The sequence below is a fragment of the Lonchura striata genome, chromosome 1 (assembly GCF_046129695.1).
Source record: "Lonchura striata isolate bLonStr1 chromosome 1, bLonStr1.mat, whole genome shotgun sequence".
NCBI classification, from domain to species: Eukaryota; Metazoa; Chordata; class Aves; order Passeriformes; family Estrildidae; genus Lonchura; species Lonchura striata.
The window spans coordinates 101,038,530-101,058,105 of record NC_134603.1 but is presented as its reverse complement, the minus strand read 5'-3'; the positions used below and the strand labels follow the sequence as shown (position 1 = coordinate 101,058,105).

At 35.6% G+C, this 19,576-nt stretch overlaps 1 long non-coding RNA gene across 1 annotated transcript in view; it reads right to left on the bottom strand.

Annotated features, from left to right (window-relative positions):
• Positions 1-72: 72 nt before the first annotated feature.
• The window catches only part of LOC116183228 (uncharacterized), a 141,326-nt gene continuing 121,822 nt past the window's right edge, over positions 73-19,576 (bottom strand). The window contains exons 2-3 of the long non-coding RNA XR_004147787.2: positions 1,163-1,183; positions 73-108 (exon numbers count right to left, since the gene is read on the bottom strand). This is a non-coding gene — a long non-coding RNA (uncharacterized LOC116183228). The remainder of the gene's footprint in view (positions 109-1,162; positions 1,184-19,576) is intronic.

Below are 19,576 nucleotides of genomic sequence, written 5' to 3'. Positions count from 1 at the left end.
CCATATGATCTCTCAGCCCCCAAATGATTTTTCTCATATCTTACCTTTTATTTTTTTCCAGTGCTGACCCATCTCCAGCCAAATTCTTTACAACAAGATCAAATTCAGCTATCAAACCAGAAAAAAAGACAAAGAATTTATTCAACATTGTGTATTAATTCCTTTCCATTCTTCTTCTGTTAACATTCCATATTGTCTGTTGACATTCTTTAGGTATCACAGGTGATCAGATTCCTCTGAGAAACTATTAAATCTTTTACTTAGGGTAGAATGTAAAACCTAACATAATAATTTTTAGTATAATTTCAAACTCTATTAGTGAAAATCATGCTAATGGACAGTGAAAATATGTTTCGGATCTAAAAATGTAAAGCATCTACTGTGAAACTTTTAAGAGCAAGAGACAGGTAAATATTTGATGTCCTAACCCAGGGTTTGATCAAAAGTTTCCAGGTGCATAACTTTTAATACAACTGTAAAAAATATTGTTTCTAGTGACAGCGATTTTATTTCAACCTATCAAAATCTCTATTTCCTATTTTTTGCAGATCAGAGTCCATAATAGTATTTCAGTAGACTTTCCGGTTGCACTCTACAAATACTCACATTGCTGCCTAACCTTAGGCACACAGCCTGTGTGACAAAGGCACAAACCTGTGTTCTAAGTACACTCTAATGAGGCTTCTAATTCAGACTCATATAGAGATTTGTTAAATTGGACACTCAGGATTTCACCCAGGATGACAATGGGACTATTTTTCAAGCAGATATTAGACAGAACAGTGGCAGAATCTGACTTAAAACATACAGTAATTGTAGCAGGCCTAGGACATTCTGTACTAAAATATAATATGTGTTGAGTCTAAGAATTGTTTTTTTTTCTTCAGAATACTGTGAATGTTCTGAAAGTTGCATTAAATATTGATCTGTTTCTGAGTATGAGCATCCAATCCTTCCATATTTTTGGGTTTGCTGCTCTACATTCTTTCAGGAGTTCAGCAATTTATTAAGAGAGCTATTACTTTTACAAGACCAGCTTCAGAATGCATAGTCCTTCCCAGAAATCAATTTTTTAAAAAAATTCACAGCTTATTATGGATAAACTAACAAACATGAAGTTTATTCTATTATTCTAAGCCTTAAAAATGGAAAATGTACTTACAATGAGAGAACATCCTTTGACCTACTCCAATAGAAAGTTTGATTACTTGTCATTCTTCAAGTAGTGGGATGCTTTGAAAAATACTTCAAATACTTTAAATGTTCTGCAAGAAACAACATATAGCTAAATAACCAAGGATAACTCAAACTCAATTACTTAATAACTTTTCATTTTAATCACAATTGTATTGATGGATTGTGTTTATATGTACTGTGCATTCAGAGAATTTGGGTAAAATGATTTTTCTGAGGATATTTATACAAGCAAAACACTTGGTGTTCATATAAAGCAAACACAAAAGATAAATACACAAAATAAAAACTAATTATTTTTCAAGGTGTTGGATCGTCTCAAAAGTTTTGCAATTGCTGAATTCTGTCACTTTATTAACTTAAGTAGCATCTGATTAATACTTCTTTACAAAGTGACTGTAATACCCCATATTTTAAATTGACATTTTCCCAACTATAAATACACTTAATTTTGTTATGAAATTTGCAGGACCATTCATATAATAAGGTAAGATTTTCTGCTCCCAGGCCTACAGGTATGAGGAAAATGAATACAAATCTCAGACAGTTAATTTTCAGGTTTTGCACAATCCATTTAATGCTGGAGTTTTATTGCCAGAAATTTATTTGCTGTAACTGGTGCTACCAACTCTCTGTACCAGAATTCCACTTCAGCCAAATCTGTCCAAAATGATTGGTGGTGTTCAAACCAAATTTGTTTAATTCTCCTGAATGGATTTTCTAGCTTGGACAAAGTGGGCATTTTGTTATCAGCATTGCAGAAGAAGTCCTACCAACCATTTCAGGTATGGATAAGGCATATGGTGGGCAATGGATTAAATGTGTGAAGACAGCTCTGTTTCTGGTATCATGAAGGCCAGCCTTTGCCTGAGTCAGTAGTCTTGAGAGGTATTTTCTTTTCAGAGGTATTAAGTTTTTCTATTGTGTATGTGGATTTACTTTCAATATCATGCAACTAATTTGTATCAATATGTCAAATTTCAGACAATTTGGGTGACAGAAAACAAAGGACTTCACTGAAATATCTAACATTCAACATAGAATAAAAAAATCTAAATCAAATAAAATATTTGATCACAGATATTACATTGAAAATGAAACTGGAGAATTTAATTACAGAATTTATAGAAAAATACTTATTACCTTTAACATTTCTTCATTATTAGCTGCTTTCTCTTTTTTAATTATTGTCTTTATCATGGAATTGATAAGACATTTGATATTTCTAGTGATCTGTTACTAAAAAAGAAACTAAACACCCAGCTCTTGCAAGGCATAGAGGATAGCAGTGAACCTGTTTGAGTTCATCAAGCTACAAGAAGAAATTAAAAGTTAGCACATGATCTATACTGAAGTATCTCATGCTCTAGCTAGATGACCATGGAGTATTTGTTATTCATGCTGATAACTCACGTATCTAACACAATAAATGAAAGCATCTGAGATTGCTCTAGTTTCAAAAAACTCAGAATGATGGTCAAAGCCACTCCAAATTAAAATTTCCAAAACTCTGATCAGGCTCAGCTTCTCTCTAAATTTTGCTAATAATCTTCTCACCAAGGAATTATAGCTATTATTTTAATTATGTAGTTGTTAAATTAATGATGTGAGAGACATATAATTAAAGAGAAAATTGTATGTAATCACATATTTTGTTTCAAATACAGTCATTCATGAAATCTGGTCCTCTTTATACAGTCAATGTATTTTGCCACTGAGGCAGACAGGAATCTTTTCAAAATTCAACTGGTTATATATATCTGTGTTTTAAAATATAAGAAATTTTCCCCAAAGTAGATTTTTCAGGGGGTTGGTTTGTTTCAGGGCTTTTTTTCAGTACACAGGAACTTATTTTCACTTGCATATGTCTCATGAAAACCCCAGCAAAATCTTCCAACTCTATTAATTTTTACTTCTTATGGTAAAGTATTTTACTTTCAACAGCACAGTGTTGTATATATTTTAATTGTGAATAAACCTGAGGCTGTCCAGGCAATAAACTTAGCTGATCAACAAATCTGAGCAATACCTTGAATTAACAGAAGTTAAATATCCACATATGAAAAAGCAAAATATCCTCACTGGGTTAGCTCTTTTGCCTGTTTGGGACTAGACCAGCAATCAAAATACAGTGCTCAATCATATTTTTTCTTGTGGCAAACTAAAGCTGACTTAATAGAGTTGATATGAGCAGTACCGACTTAAAACCCCAAACAATCCGATTGCAAAGAATCTGATCAGGGCTGCAGTGTATTTTTGAGATTGCATTTTAATCTCAAAAGACTTCTGAATCCAAGAAGACTAAATTATCCCTGAAAATGCATCTGGCTACTAGAAAGTCAAAGTTTCATATATTTTTTAAATATACCTCTCATAGTTTTGCTAAAGATGGCAACTAAGCAGTGCAAAGCCCCTCACTCACTGTCCCCTTGACCCCCCAGTGGGATGGGGGAGAGAATTAGAAGGCTGAAAGTAAAAAAAATTGAGTTGACATAAAACCAATTGCATAATTAAAAATCAACATTATTTTTAAAATGGAAAACAGGAAAAATATAAAAGAGAAGACAATAAAGCCAAAAAAAGTGATGGAAATGAAATGTCTTACCACCAACTCACCAATGTCCAGCTAATTCCTGAGTACGACACACCCCCCAACTTTCCCCACTATTTTATAAGCTGACCTTTTGGTCAGTTGTCCCAAATGTGTCCCCTCCCAGCTTCCCTGCACCCCCAGCCAACCTGCTGGAAGGGCAGTCTGAGGAGCAGAAAGGGCCTTGCTGCTGTGTTACTGCTCAGCAGTAACAAAACCAGGGAGTCAACACCTTTTTCAGCAAGACACAGCCCCATAAAAGTTACCATGAACAAATTTAACTCGATCTCAGCCAAAACCAATACAATACCCTAAATCTACATTTTATACCACCTCTTCACTTATGCCAGTACAAGTATTTATGCAGCCAAGAGGTGAAATTATTTTCTCCCTACCCCCCATACATACTGTGTGCTTGACAGACATAAAGCAAAATCCTGAAAGTCAGGGAGATAATAATAGCCAAGGAGCTTCCATTTTTATCATAATAAAAGAAAATGTGTGCTTTAAAATCTGAAAAAGGCCACTGAGAACTGTTTCCCATCTGGCACAAATAAAATATATGTCCTCTGTCCCACACAAATCTCACAGTTTTCTGAAATACCAGCAGATCCTGGTGCTCTCTTCTACATTTAACATTTAGTAGGCATTAAGCAGTCAGTAGGTGCACAGAGCCAAAGGGACCAGAAGACATAGAATGGATCCACAAAAGACTTGTCTGGTATTGCAGGAGAACTCATCCAGTTACATACTCTTCCCATTAGCCCTTAACTACAAAGGAGCTAAAAATTCTTTATGAAGAAAAACTGACAAGGGTCTTGATGGACTTCCGATGGTATAAACTGCAGCTTTTCATACAGATTATTCCTTTGGACACAAATCTGCTGTAGATAAACAGCTGTCTACACCAGGGTTTTTTTTTTAGAATTAACATAATCATACACTTCCCCATAGAGCTTTAATCCAGAGGACTGTGACAGTCATAAAGACCTCAAGTTGGAGACCATGCCTTTTGTTATGGAGTCATTCCCAAGAGAATTCCAAAAAAAAGAATAAATATTCACTACCTGTGTATTATAAAGCTAATTTTTTTAACTGTATGTAACCATAGCATTCAACCTCAACCACAATGGAAGGTCAAAGCTCTACATTAGACTCAGTGACCTTTAAAATACAGGAGACAAGACCAAAAAGCTGATACAATAATAGACTACATGAAACTGTTATGGCTTTTTTGTTTTAACTGAAAAACTGAGGTACTGATCATAATGAAAAACAGACTACCTCTCTTTGCTTATTAAAACTTCACTAGCACATTTGTTCCTGTTAAAGTTCAAATTATTTTTCAAAAGTTTGCCAATGAAACATGAAATTTTATGCTGCTTAAACAAACATTTATTGAAAGTAATGTTTATTCTACACAGCCAGTACACATTTGATATTCTGCACAGGAATTTTCTTTTTTTAATTGAATTTGTCAATAATTCTCAGTTTTGTCTCAATTTCACTAAGACAAGAGTGTAATTTGAGAGCACTTACAAACTAATAGCTTTTGGAAAACATTTACACTTTATTGAGCCCACCAATTCTACCATCCCTGTATGTTAATAACTATATCTAGGTTCTAAATAACTGCATCAAAATTCATAATATGTTTCAAGGTACACAGAAAGAAATCAATGAAAGCTCGTGACCTGAATTCTTTTTTATAAGTATTATCAAGAAACTATGGTTCATCTCATGGCAATTTTCTAATAGTTTTCACAGCACTATGCAGAACCCAGTGGACTGAACCTAGAGGATGGATCATGAGCTCTAGGGAGAATTTCCTTAGATGGAGGTCAGATACAGTGCTTTAATCTTCAACATTTGTTTGTCTATACTGTATCACCAAGTACGAACACTGCAGAGAATTACTTCTGTGCTTTGAGCTTTTGGGGTGGCACAGTGATACCGAGTGCTCAGCTCATTCCTTTTAGACAAATCCCCCACAGTGAAAGGTACACATATGCAACACAATGAGGCAAAATATTTATACACTTTTAAATATTTACTTTTAAGAAGACAAACAAAGGCAATCTGCTAGGTGCTTTACGGGCCGAGGTGCCCCGGAGGTGGCGGCAGTGCCGGGGCAGTGCCGGGGCTGCCGGGCCGGTCCCGGGCGGTGCCGGCGGCTGCAGCGGCCCCAGCGCAGGGCAGGGCTGAGCCCCCCAGCCCCGGGGAAAGCCTGGGCAAGGCCGGGAAAAACGCTGCCCGGCAGCCAGGGCTGAGCGAGGAACAGCTAGCGAGAAACAGCCCTGCGAGCCCCGAGGGGACAGCGGGAGCGGGGAAAAGTGCGGGGAGGAAGGATCGGTAGGCTGACCGCAGTCCCCCCGTTCCCCACCCTCTTGCACAGTCCGGGCAGTGGGGAACGGAATAGTGAAGGTAAACCTAGGAAGAAGAGGGAATGGAGAGAAGATTTGTCACTATTTTCTCACTGTCCTACTCTGTTTTTAACTAGATCAAATGGAATTAGTGTTCTCAAAGTTGAGTCTACTTTGTCCATGACGGTAGTTGTCTTTACCTTGCTCCACAAATTACCATCTCATTGTGTTAGAGCGAGTGAGAGAGCGGCTGGATGGGGATCTGGCATCTGACCACAGCCTACCCCGCACAATTTTATAGATATTTGGTTAGTATGAATTCTTCATTAAAGCACTTGCTTGCAAGATGATCTGGGTGGGAATATGAGCATCCAAGGTCAACTCCCCATCCTTACTTACAACCCTGAGCACATACTGATTTTTCCCAAGACTAGGATGGAAAGAGGAGTCAGAAGCAGTTAGTGGATGTTCAGCAGAATGTCCTCAGAGAATTATACAAGGGCCTTATTCCTTGAAAGATCTTTAAGTAAGAGCTTTCTTACTTATAACAGGACTCTGGAGAGCTTGCTTGTTGTATTTATAATACTGCTGGGAACAATAATTAAATACATACCAAAAGAGTTTGCAAATTAAACATAATAAAACCACTGGATATAACTGTATAATTACATCAACAAATCTGTACTTATGCACTTCTGCCCTGCCTGCACAGAAACGTGCTATTTGCAAGCATTCAGGTATACAGTCCTTGGATGTTTCCAAGAGAGTTCTCAGTGAAACAAACATTTTCTGTGCTACTGCATCTTGTTTATCACTGATTCTGACTGACTGTCACAAAACTTGTAGCATAGAACAAACATCTGTGTAGTGAAGTGATACTGAAATGTGCAAGGATAAAAGAGCCTACATAGACTATAAAAATGATTATGAAATTGACCTTCCCTATAATGAAAACTAAATATGTTGAATTGTCCTGTCACTTTTCTGTGGATCATATAAATTTCCTTTAGATGTGATTTTGTTATGCCACCTAGGTCAACTGTATGGCTTCCATTTTTGAAAGGCATTACTATTCAATTTCATCAGCAAATCTGCTGGAAATCTAAGCACAGGACTGTGTCCAATTCTTACTCAATCACTCTCCAAAACAGACTAAAATAATAAATAAAAAGTTTTTTTCTAGCAAGCACTAATTTACTACATAAAGAAGGTAACTATAATAATTGAATACAGTGACATAATTATCAACTATCTCCTCCATTCCCCTAAATCTCTCAGCTAAAGCTGATTATATGCTACCTCCGACTCCTATGCACTAGTCTTCCTGTTTCTACAAATAATATATTCATGAACAAATAATCATAGAATTGGTTGGTTTTGGAACAGAATTTCAAATCATCCACTTCTATCCCTGCTGCCACAGACAGGGAACATTCCAATAGACCAGATTGCTCAAAGCCTCACGCAACCTGTCCTTGAATACTTCTAGGGATGAGACATCAACAGTTTATCTGGGTAATCCCTTCCAGTGTCTCACTACTCTCAAGGTAAAAAATTTCTTCCTCAATAGTACTGTCCATGTCCCTGAAGGAATACCAATTGTCTCCACCTGGGCATCGAGCAACTAACTGCAACTTTTTAGGTATAATCATCCATCCAGTTCTTATCCCCTGAGGGGTCCAGCCATCAAATCCTTGTCTCTCCTGTTTAGAGACAAAGAAGTCTTAGCTGATGTATTCTTTCCAGATGTCAGTAAAGCTTTCCATATTGTGTCTCAGACCAAATGCCCAGCACACAGCTGGATAAACACATCATGCTATGGAACAGCAACTGGCTCACGGGTCAGGCACAAAGGGTTATAGTGAGAGAGGTGACATCAGATTTGTCACTAATGGGGTTCTGCAGGGCTCCATTCTCAGTCCTGCGCTCTTCAACATCTTCATAAATTACTTAGACACAGGCTCCCTGGAGGACAGGGAGGCTCTGCAGGAGCATGTGGACAAGCTAGAGGGCTGGGCATCACAAACCAACCATAAGAAGTGGTGATATTGACTGGCCTGTAGCTGTCCTAGAATTAACATCTGACCTTGCATCTCTTTGAGAGATAAAAATAAAACTGAGGCCATTTCTCAAGGATCTCTATGCATATCTTACTAGACACAGCACAGTTATAAATCTCCAATCACACATTTGAATATTAATTCAAAGTTCAAATTCAAAACACTGGGCTAGAACAAGCTCTATAACAATAATAATAATGACAACGATGATGACAACAACAACAACAACAACAACAACAACAACAATAATAATAATAATAATAAATCTGAAGCAACATGTATGATAACATTTTTCTTAAACACAAGAAGTCTCATAGTTCTTCAAATCTATTTCCAGATGTTTATGCACCTTGTCTCAATGCCAAAGGCAGCTGAAAGACAAGGAATCACTGATTTCTAAAAGTTGATTTCTCACCTTTTTCCTGGCAATGGAGTTTTCAATCTTAGGTATTTCAGAAGCATCTTACTGTAAATTTAAGGCTGGGTAAACTGTAAAAAGTTGCATATCCTGAAAATACTTTGTTGAGTTCCATGGTACATTACATATGTAGTCTCTTCTTACATCCATTAAAAACAAACAAAACCAACCCAAACACAGAAAACAACCATGTTGTTCATGTTTTAATATCAAAGAGGTTTTCCCACTCTTCATAGAAATAGAGGAATAATTTAAAAGCAATCTAAAAATGGTTGGTTAGACTTTATGCCATATGGAAGGAAGAGGCATGCAATTGGGAACATGTAGTTAGTTCTTTCCCAAAGTTTTTCCTTAACTGGAAAAAACTAAGAAAATTACTTCAGATAATGAGACAAAAACACAATTGTCTTCACTAGATTTTATCAGAGCACTATACAAATTAGTGTCTGGGTTGAAGAAATATGTTAAGAGTTAACTTTTGCCCCTCACTTCTTTTCTGCTGTTTCAAGAAGGGAAAATGTTATGCTGTTAGTTCTTCAACTATACCTTGAATAAATTCAAAATTATTTGACAAGTCTACACCATCAAGCTTGTTGCTCTGAAAGATTCAAAAATAATTTTTTTGCCTCTTACGGATAGTTGCTTTTGATTTTTAAAGACTTTTTCTAATCCAAAAAATGCCTTAGTTCAGTAGCTCTGAAAGGAAATAAAAGGATTTTTTACTGTCATTTATGTACTTTCATGCTCAAGGCTAGCTTATAACCAAAAGATATTGGATGGACTGTTCACAGGAGAGCTTTCTCTAAAAACTGGTTAATGCTCTGCATCACCTTGTAGAATGATACTATTTAACCTTATTTTGACATCCAGATCAAGAAAATTAAGTTGCTTCTTAATAGTTATGAATAAATTAATACCCCTAGGGCACAATAATCCCTGTGTCAAGGAAAATAGAGAGATCAAATCTTTGTTAAAATTCAGAAGATATTAGTGAATGTGCATTACATGAAAATATCCACTTCAGCAAAAAGAAATAGTTGAAGAAAATTTTCTGAGTGTGTGATAGTAGGTAATCTTCAGTAGCTTTTTCTAGGTATTGAAGACAAGTTTCAGAGGAGTGATGTACAAGACATGAAACTTTGATGTGTTAACTGTTTAAAAGACAATACTGATAACAATTTCATTGCTCTTTTAACTAGTCCCTGTATTTCTATTATGTGTTTTCACTGAAATTTAAATGTAAAAAGTGGGGAAATGACGTTTGATAGTAAGAAAGCAATGACACATATGTTGGCACAATATGAATTTATAACATACCTAAAATGAAATTCTCAGTTCCAGCAAGATGACTCATATTTTGCTCTTTTAATAAGAACATACTTAGCCTTTTAACTACAGAAGTTTGATTCATCTGAAACCTTTTTTGATTTTTTTATAACTTTGAAATCATAATGAGATGTAAAATGGCTTGCATGTCAAAACTTGACTCAGATCATATGTTATCTTTCATGTCATAAAGAGAACAGAATTGAAGTTTCTATATAGAATAAAAACAAATTCATATAAATGTCAGAACCCAGTGAAAAGAGAGCAAGCTAAGACAAAAATGGTAGGTATATGTGTTTTTTTTTTGCTGTACTCCTTGATATCCACACTGAACATTCAACTGAAAAAAAACCATGCAGCTGAGAGTAACAACTGCCTCATATCATCAAATAGTGAAGTGTTGTTTTGAAAAGTGAAAATATTTACCTGTCTGAAAGTATCTTACCACAACACAAACAAACAAACTGATGATGCTATCTATCATCAAGTAAAATCTTATTTCTGCTACTTTTAAACTCTTGTTTTTGTGGTGGGGAAATATACAACCCACAGAACAACTTTGCTTTAACTGATGCTGGTCTCTTTCCACATTTCAGGCACATCTAGATCTTATGTTCTAAAGCAAAATTTCATTTTGCTACTAATACGTGAACAACAGATGCTGTTACAAGTGTTTCTAGGCATTACAGATTTTTTTTATCACAGCTTGATTTATTGAGCTACAAGATAGAAATAGAATGCTAAACTTCTAGGATGCATGATCACTTCCTTTATTCCATTATTCATAGAATCTTTCTTTTTCATGTGATGTTTCAACAGTTCTTAATTTGGCTTTGCATTTTAGAAAGCATGTAAACCAATGGTGCATAACAAGAAGAAAATAATAGCCCAATGTTCATGGCTGGCAAACAGTATCAATGATCTGTGATAAATTAAATTTAAAAACATGTTTATAAAGGAGGAAGAGTATTCTGTTGAATTTGTTTACGACTGGAGAGGGGTTAAGGGAAATATAACATTTAAATTCTGTCATGGATTTTGATTAGTCTTATTTACTTACAGCACAAAATTTTAGTTCTGAAATGAAAAAGCAAGTTTTTCTGGAAGGCAGATGAAGAGCTTGTGGAATTAATGGAACATAAATGTACTGTTTTCTCCAGACTACTAATCAATTGATTTTCACATTAAACTCAAATGTCATTCTAAGCATGATGAATTTTATTTGAGACTTTTTTTTACAGTCAGCCAATCTATAGAGTGACATGGTACACAAAATACAGACAAGGGATCAGGTTATTTAAAACAAAGCACTCCATTCATGCAGATTTAAAGTGGTTTCCTTGTTTACTGGACAGATATTTTCAAATAACTCTTGTTTGGAGTGCATGTATCTGCTCAGTTTTTGTGCTGAATTCAGCCACAGCCTGCTTGCCTGGAATGTGATTGCTCAAATGCATACCATGAAGTAAAACAGTGCCTGGTTAAGGGCTTAGACCTGCATGATATCTAAAAATGGAGAGCCCTGGTGGACAAACCTGTATGTATGATAATAGAAGTACTGACACCTTGATCCACCCAAAATCTACTTGTGCCTTTTACCTCCAGCAGTTTACATTTTAATTCATGCCTGCATAGTTCACACCTTAAATACCTCCATAACTCTCTCAGATTCTGTCCCTATGCCCCTTTACAGCTCAATTAAGTTTACATTGTAACACCTACAAAATTTAAAATCCCTATGAATGCACAACCACCCCGAATTTAAAGATGTAATTTTAGATAAATAGAGGAAGTAGCCTGCAAACTGAACGGTAGATTGCCTCCCCATTGCTCTTCTATCCTCTATCCAATTTAACTTCTCTAAGCTGTTTCTGATTTTATATTCTTATCATGCTGCTTCTTATACATCTCCTTCCGTGGAAAATGCAAACACTACCTCACCCACTGCTCATCATATTCATAGTAAGTCTTTCAGAGCAATTTGAGAGACCTCTGAGATGAGATATCCCATATTGCTTCTCATATAAATAACACAGTTACAGACTTAATGTCCTTATTAAGCATTTTGTTTTTACTTTCCAATTGGGATTGTTCATTGATCATCCTACAGAGAGTTTTTCGCTTTAGTAACCAGATCACTTTCCGGAGTGGGTGCATTTAATTTTGAAATCTGTAGCAGTTGTGCAGTTACAGGGTGTCACCCCTCCTAAACCCCTTTGCCTTCATAAATGCTTAATTTCTTTCAGTATCATGGTATACATTGGTTTAATTTACTCCCCCAGCTGCCTTCTATTTTCTTTCTGGCTTAATAACCATCTTTACTATCACCTCCAAACTTTGGTCTCCCTCTGTTTATCCCATGTCCCTGATTAATGAACTAAACATAAATCAAAACTTTGTTAAGCTGCTATCATGGTATAAGCTACTATTAAGTCATATTCTAATGTTTTTGCACATGACAGAATTTGGAAATATATCCCATCTTGTTCCTAAATTCCAGGATTTTTTTTAAATTCTGGCAGTCTTTTTCAAAAATATATTACATTTTGAATGTTGTTTGAATACTTCATGGGAGCAGAATCATATAATATTAATGCTTTAATATTATACCAAAAAATCTATTTCATATATGTGCAGAGGTGAACAGATATTACCGGAACCAATTAAAAGATAACTGACTTTATCAAACCTGATATATGAAAATATAGATAAGTACTAACAAGTAAATACATCTTAGTATGACTTAGCCAAACAGCAGCTTAAAAAAACAGAACACTGAACATTAGCTCATTCTTCCAGACTCTGCAAGTTTTATAGGAATCCAGAGTAATTTATGTAACAGTAGTGAAAAGTCTTTTTATAGTTTAATGAAAGAATTTTTACTGTGCTAAAACAGATTGACCAATCTCTCAACCACTGAGCAAATACATCAAACATTGTCAGGGTGTCCATGTATCTCCAATGCTCTGATAAACCAAGTCAGCAAATAGGAACTATAATATGAAGCAAAAACAAAAAAAAAACCAAAAAAAAAAAAAAACCAAAAACAAAACAAAACAAAAAAAAAACCCAAACCAAACAGAAAACCAAGAAAAAAGAAAAAAAATGAAATTCAGGGTAAATCAGACCTACTTAGAGAATTGCACTGTAGACATGCTGAATCTGTCAGGGCTTTTCCAGTAAGCCAAATCAAAGTTCTCCAAGCTGATTGATGAGAAGTACTTGAATATCACATAGAGATGCTAACTTTCATGTTGACATCTAAAGAAGAAAACTGATTGCAGATATTATTCTCCAAAAAGTCTATTATCATGGTTTAAATAAAAACAAATCTTTGCCTTACAGCATTTCTGACTTTTGGCTATCCTTTCATCTTATGTTTGCTATCTATAGTAGCACCAAATACAACAAATTCTCTGAAAGGATATTCATTTCAGAGAAGCTCATATCTTCAATGAATATATTCCTAATTGTTTCTATACTCCTTTGGAATTGCAACAAGTAATTGCCACAAAAGTTGCAGTTATCCTCTCAATACAATATGATATTGAAAGACCATGCACCTATGTATCTATTCAAGATAATGGGATTCATGTATGTCATATTTTGCAAAGTAAATGAAGCAAGAAAGAGATACAAGTAAAAAAGTCCCAAAACATTAATTCTGAATGAAAACAACAATTGTTGCATATCTTAGATTTAAGTGTATGAATTTTAGATCAGACTGTGTCAAGTTTTCTCAGGTTTAAAAGCCATTGCAATGTTCATTTTGCATGTATTTGTATAAATTTAAAAATAAAATTACACTGTAGCATGTTTTCAGCATTCTTTAATCCTCTTTGGTTTTGCTTATCAGCAACCATCATCTTTGATCATTCAGCTGTGTGATGTTTGCTGTCACGTGTACTGTTTGTTTGCAAATGAAGAACATGAAGGCTCACAAAATGAGCAGAAGCTTAATGTCATCAGCAGCACGTGACATATAAAAAGACAAAAGGTGAGAAATAATACTGTGGGGAGCTTTCAATGTAGCCAAACCTGAAGGCCTGGCTAGGGCATTCTGAGCTCAGCATTGGATTTGACTGATAAATTCTGATCTTGTTAGAAGATGATGTTGGTATGCACAGATATGTCTTCTTGGATTTTTGTTTAATACTTTTAAAAATAATGACATGATACTAATAAAATATTAATAAAACTTCTGATTAAACAATAATTCCTAGTTTTCAGCAGAAGAAAAACCCCCTACCACCCTGACCTTTAAATACTATTTGTGAGACAGATAAGATACCAGTCTGCAAAAGCTACGTGTTTGGATTTTCCTAAAGGGCCAAAATACAGTACCCTCAATTCAAGTTAATTAATTTAATAAATATCATGGAGAAGCTTTAATTGGAAGTGAACTCAAGCAGGTTTTGTTCTAAAGAATGCACCTCTTACTATTTTCAGCACATTTTGGGTTAGTTTGATGAAAATTTGGTAATATCCATGCCATATATGATTGCCCATATGCTGAAGATTTTGTTCCATACCAAGTACTCATAAATGATTCAAAAAAAGAAAAATAACTTCCCTGTGCTTGCTAAACAATAAGATAAAATTTGGTTGTGATTAAAGTTATACTAAAAATTCCCTAATATGACTTTAATCAAAGTTTAGGTGTCAGCAAAGGTAGGAAGCAGTCTTTATCATCACTTTAGCTAAGTGCAAGCAAACCTGCCTAAAAATGTAATCCAACCACACAGGAAATCTCTTCCTTATGCTTGGAAACATGAAGATTTTATCTCCTGTTCCTGAGGGGATTTATCTTATCTAAGGATGTACTTTCAGTAATACAAAGAATGAATCCTCTAATGCTAGAGACTTTGCGTTAGTCATAGCTTGTAGCAATGAGTGCCAGAAAATAATTAGTATTGTGTAAAGAAATTAAATATTTAGCTTTTTTTAATTAATTGCTTTCTGTTTCATTAATACCCTTGTAAATGTGTTGTGCAACAGTTAGCAAGAATCTCAATGTGTAAGCTACTTTTTATATAACAGTTCTCATTTTCTAAAAGCCCTATTAGTTACTGGTATTCATAAGACTTAAAAAAAGTTGAATTAGAGAGTCCACATAAATACTTAAACACTTCATTATGCATACATAATTCTCATTGTCTCTGGGCTGTTTTACTATAGGTACATTTTATTATATGAAAAAGAGGCAAGTTATTTGCTTTCTCCTATCTGAGAATTATATTTAATGTCCAAATACAGAACAGCTGGAGGGTAACTGTGACTCAACATTTTGAAATAGTTCATTCACAAGATCTGCAGTTGAAGTACTGTGCTCAGAAGGGAATGTAAGAAAACTGATTGTCTGGTATTGAGAATTCATCTCCTTCTCAGTATTTCAGTATCTACTCTGTATGAATCCGTATCTGAGAAAGCTGCCTCAGTCAATAGAATGAAATTCATAGTTTTAGGCCATGAATCTTACAACCTCTTTCAAACATTTTCTTTAGATTAAGATCAATTGTGCACTTTGAGCATCTCTTTCTTTTCACAGATTCTAAAGTTTAGCTGCATAGTTCAGAAGTGAACATTTGATCCAGTGCAACTCTCAGTTTAAAGCTACCTCATAAGTTAAAGCTGCATGTGTGTGCATAGCTGAAACCAGGACAGGTATAAAAGCTATTTTTTTTTCAATCTCATCTGTACAAACAACACTCAAAATTACATCAAAGAGTTGTAGGTTCATTGCTAGTGAAGGATGTATCCATGTTCACAATACCTGCAAATTACACAATATGTTAATTAAATTTCTGAACAGCCTGTTGCAGTGAGTTGGCACTAGCCCAATACCAGGTACACACCAAAGCCTCTCACCCACTCCTCTTTTGCAGCTGGACAGAGGAGATAAAATTTAATGGAGAGTTGATGAGTTGAGATAAGGACCAGGAAAAATTGCTCATAAAATACCGTCACAGGCAAAATGGGCTCAACTTTGAGATATACATTGAATATATTACACTAGCAAAATCAGAGCAGGATAATAAGTAAAATAAGCCCTCAACAACACCTTCTCCCCACCCCTCCCTCCTTCCCAGTCCTATCTCCTACTGCAGCAGTGCAAGGAGACAGGGAATGGGGGTTTTGGTCAGTTCATCTCCTGCTGCTCGAGGAGAGGAGTCCTTCCCTTGCTGCACCATGGAGTCCCTCCTACAGGAGACAGTTCTCCAGGAACTTATCTAACATGGCTCCATCTCACAAGCAGCAGCTCCCTGCAAATTGCTACAGCATGAGTCCCTCCCACAGGCACAAAGTCCTCCCAAAACTGCTGTGGCATGGGTCACTCTTCCACAGGGTGCAGTCCTTCAGGGACATGCTGCTCCAGCCTGGTAGCAGGGTCTCCCCTCTCCATGGATTTCCCAAGGGCTCACAGCCTCCTCTCAGGCATCCACCTGCTCAGGTGTGGCGCTCCGCCACAGGCTGCAGGTGGATCTCTGCATCCCCATGGTCCTCCACGGGCTGCAGGGACACAGCTGTTTCACCATGGTCTGCACCATGGGCTGCAGGGGAGTCCCAGATCTGGTGTCTGGAGCACCTCCCGCCCTCCTTCATTGCTGACCTTGGTGTCTCCATATTCTCCTTTTGTGTTCTCACTTGGCTGTTCTCTGACCACAATTAAAACTGCACAACAACTTTTTGTTTAGATTTCTTCTTAAATATGTTACCACACAGACGTTGCCACCATTCCTACTTGGCCAGGTGCACATCCATCTTTGGAGCCATCAGGGATTGGATCTGCAGGACATGGAAGAAGGTTATAGCAGCTTCTCACAGAAGCCATCCCTCCATCACTACAAAAACCAGGCCAGGCACAACCAATACACCTGTATTTATCATTGCTTATTTTTAAACAGTAGGAGAAGACAGTTATACAATTCTGACACTTAAAATTTATAGAATTGTAGCAGTACTGGCAGAAGTTGATGACTCTTGCATGATTCATCCTGTTACAGCACACTTTCTCAATACACAGCTCATAACAGAAGCATATTGTATATGGCACTTTGAATCCTCATTAAGCCAGGCTTAATTGATATCTGAGAAAAATCAGGGCACCTTAAAATTGCTATAGTAGCTGATGCCTCTGATGCCAATGTCTGATATCTACAACTCCCATAACACAGTGTCTTTTCAGACATGATTTTAAAGGACTGCTGTGGGCTTTTGATAACTCACAACAAAAGGATTGGTAGTCTGAAGGAGAGCAAATTCAAATGTTTTTTTTTAATATCCGCACAGCATAGTGATAGATTGTAGGAGTTATGAGTTGATGTAATCAACACCATGCAGTAGGAAAACAAAAATATACATCTAAGCTCTGTATTACAATGCCCATGATGAATATTCTGACAAAACCTATCACTAATAGTATTCTCTAAGTTGAGATGGAGAAAACAAATAAGCTTATTATATCAGAAAAAGAAATTTGTGAAGGCTGAAGGCAATAATGAACATTCTTTAACTGGAAGCAAAGGCAAAGGAAATACCAACTGTTGCACTGAAAATTGCTGAGATTCACTCTTGATTTACTAACAGCTGGAATCTCTAATTATCTTAATATAATGAGGCACCTTAATCTTCACTAAAGTATGTTTCAAAAATCTATACAATGATTTTTCTTCATCAAAAAAATGCAGTTAAACATAATCTGTCAACAGTGTGTACAGTCTGATTAAATTCTGTTCTTGGCTCCAACTGCTTATTTTCACCTGTTGTGGTGACCTAAATATTCCTGCACTGCAAATTTAATTTAGAGTGCAGCTAAAAAATGCCATTTATTTTACAATTTTTTTTTTAAGGATGTGGAGTTTTTATAGAACCCAAAATAAACAAACCTCCTCCCCACCCCCCCCCCCCAAAAAAAAAAAAAAAAAACAACTATAGCACAAACACACAATTTAACATTCGTATTTTCCATTGAGTTATTGCAATTGCACACTTAACAGACAGGAAATGCGCTTGAAAAGCCATTTTCAAGCACAAGGAATCTTAAGGATACCCAAGTTCCCCATTTTGAGTATGCATTCTGTAATGATATCCCCTATTAAGACTGGAATAATTATATGATTACAGTTGACATACTGGAGAGTTTTACTTGTAACAAGAATTTCCTTTTCAGAAGGATTTTCCATGTCAGAAAGAAGTAGACTTTTCTCAGATACTAGTGGTTTTGTATAACAATAGGTCCAAACATAATTTGGTACTTACATTTAAGAAATAAGCAGAAACATAAATTACATTGGGGAAAAAAACCCAAAACAAAACAGAACCAAACCCAGGATGGAATCCAGAGGAGAAATGGGTTTAAGTTCTAACATTCTTCATGTCTAAAAATTTGGAAGTCATAACCTTAAAGTAAATCTTTGAAATGCATTATGAAAAGATGAAAAAGCTGAATATTCCTATTAGTTTATTTTCTCTAGATTTAAATATCCTTGTTACATTTGTTGAGATGATTTTGAAGCTATCCTTACTTTAGCTGTCCCTATTTAGGATTTCCTTTAAAAACAATGGTGTCATAAAGCAGAAGTGGCTAAACTAGCTTTGGGAGACATTTTTTAAAACTGTTTGAAAAGTTATTTGGGGGATATATGTGTCAATCCTATCTTCATTTTTGCTAATTCCTTCAGAAAACTTTTAAGAGCAAGAGGCTAGGACGTCTTCTTAAAAAAATCCATTCTCAAACAGATTGTGCAGATCTAGATGCTATTTAATATTTTTTACTTAACTGGTTTAATGCTTATGTCAGGCTAATAGATCTGTACATTACTATAGGTCTTTCTAGATATTTTTTTTTAAAGTCAGTGCTACATTTTCTACCCTAGACTGGTAGCAAGGAAACTGATAAACTCCTGTTTAAAAATACCATTAGTAATTTATCTGCTCTACCCCTAAGTTCTGTTAGAAAGTAAATACAATTCCAGTCCTGCTGACTTGTGAGTGTTCATGCTATTAACTTGTTCCATATCCTCCACAATTTCAGACTTATCCTCTGCTGAGCCATCTGCTATGATGAGTTCTAGCATGTGAATTGCTGCCATTTTTTCACAGTGTAACCTCTTGAACAATTTTAGCTTTTTTGTACAGGTCTTGCCTTTTCTAAGCACTCTTTAACAACCTGATATGCAACTAAATGAGCAGACTTGCTAAATATTTATTTTTATTTTCCTGTCTGAAGAAAGTATTGCTGTTTATTGCTGTTGATTACTATGTCAATTGCTTTTCAAAATCTTTTGGATTAATTTTAATTTTTTTTTTTTGCCAAGGTTCCTCATGTTTTCTACTTTCCTTCTGAAAAATCTCTCTTCATCTTTTTTATAGATAGAAGACATTTTCTTATGTTTAAAAATTTTTCTTATCTTTTGGCGAAAGCACCTTTTTTTTTTTTAATCATTAGTGCTACACTTTTTGGAAGGTATCCTTCAATAATGGCCACAAAACAGATAAGAATTTAATCCCCTTGGCTTTTCTCATCAGGTGCTTCCTTAAAAGTGTCTTTATTTTTACACACTACTTTTCAATGAATCTACTGGCTTTTTAAGTCCTGTGAGGATGCCAAATCTGATGATGATCA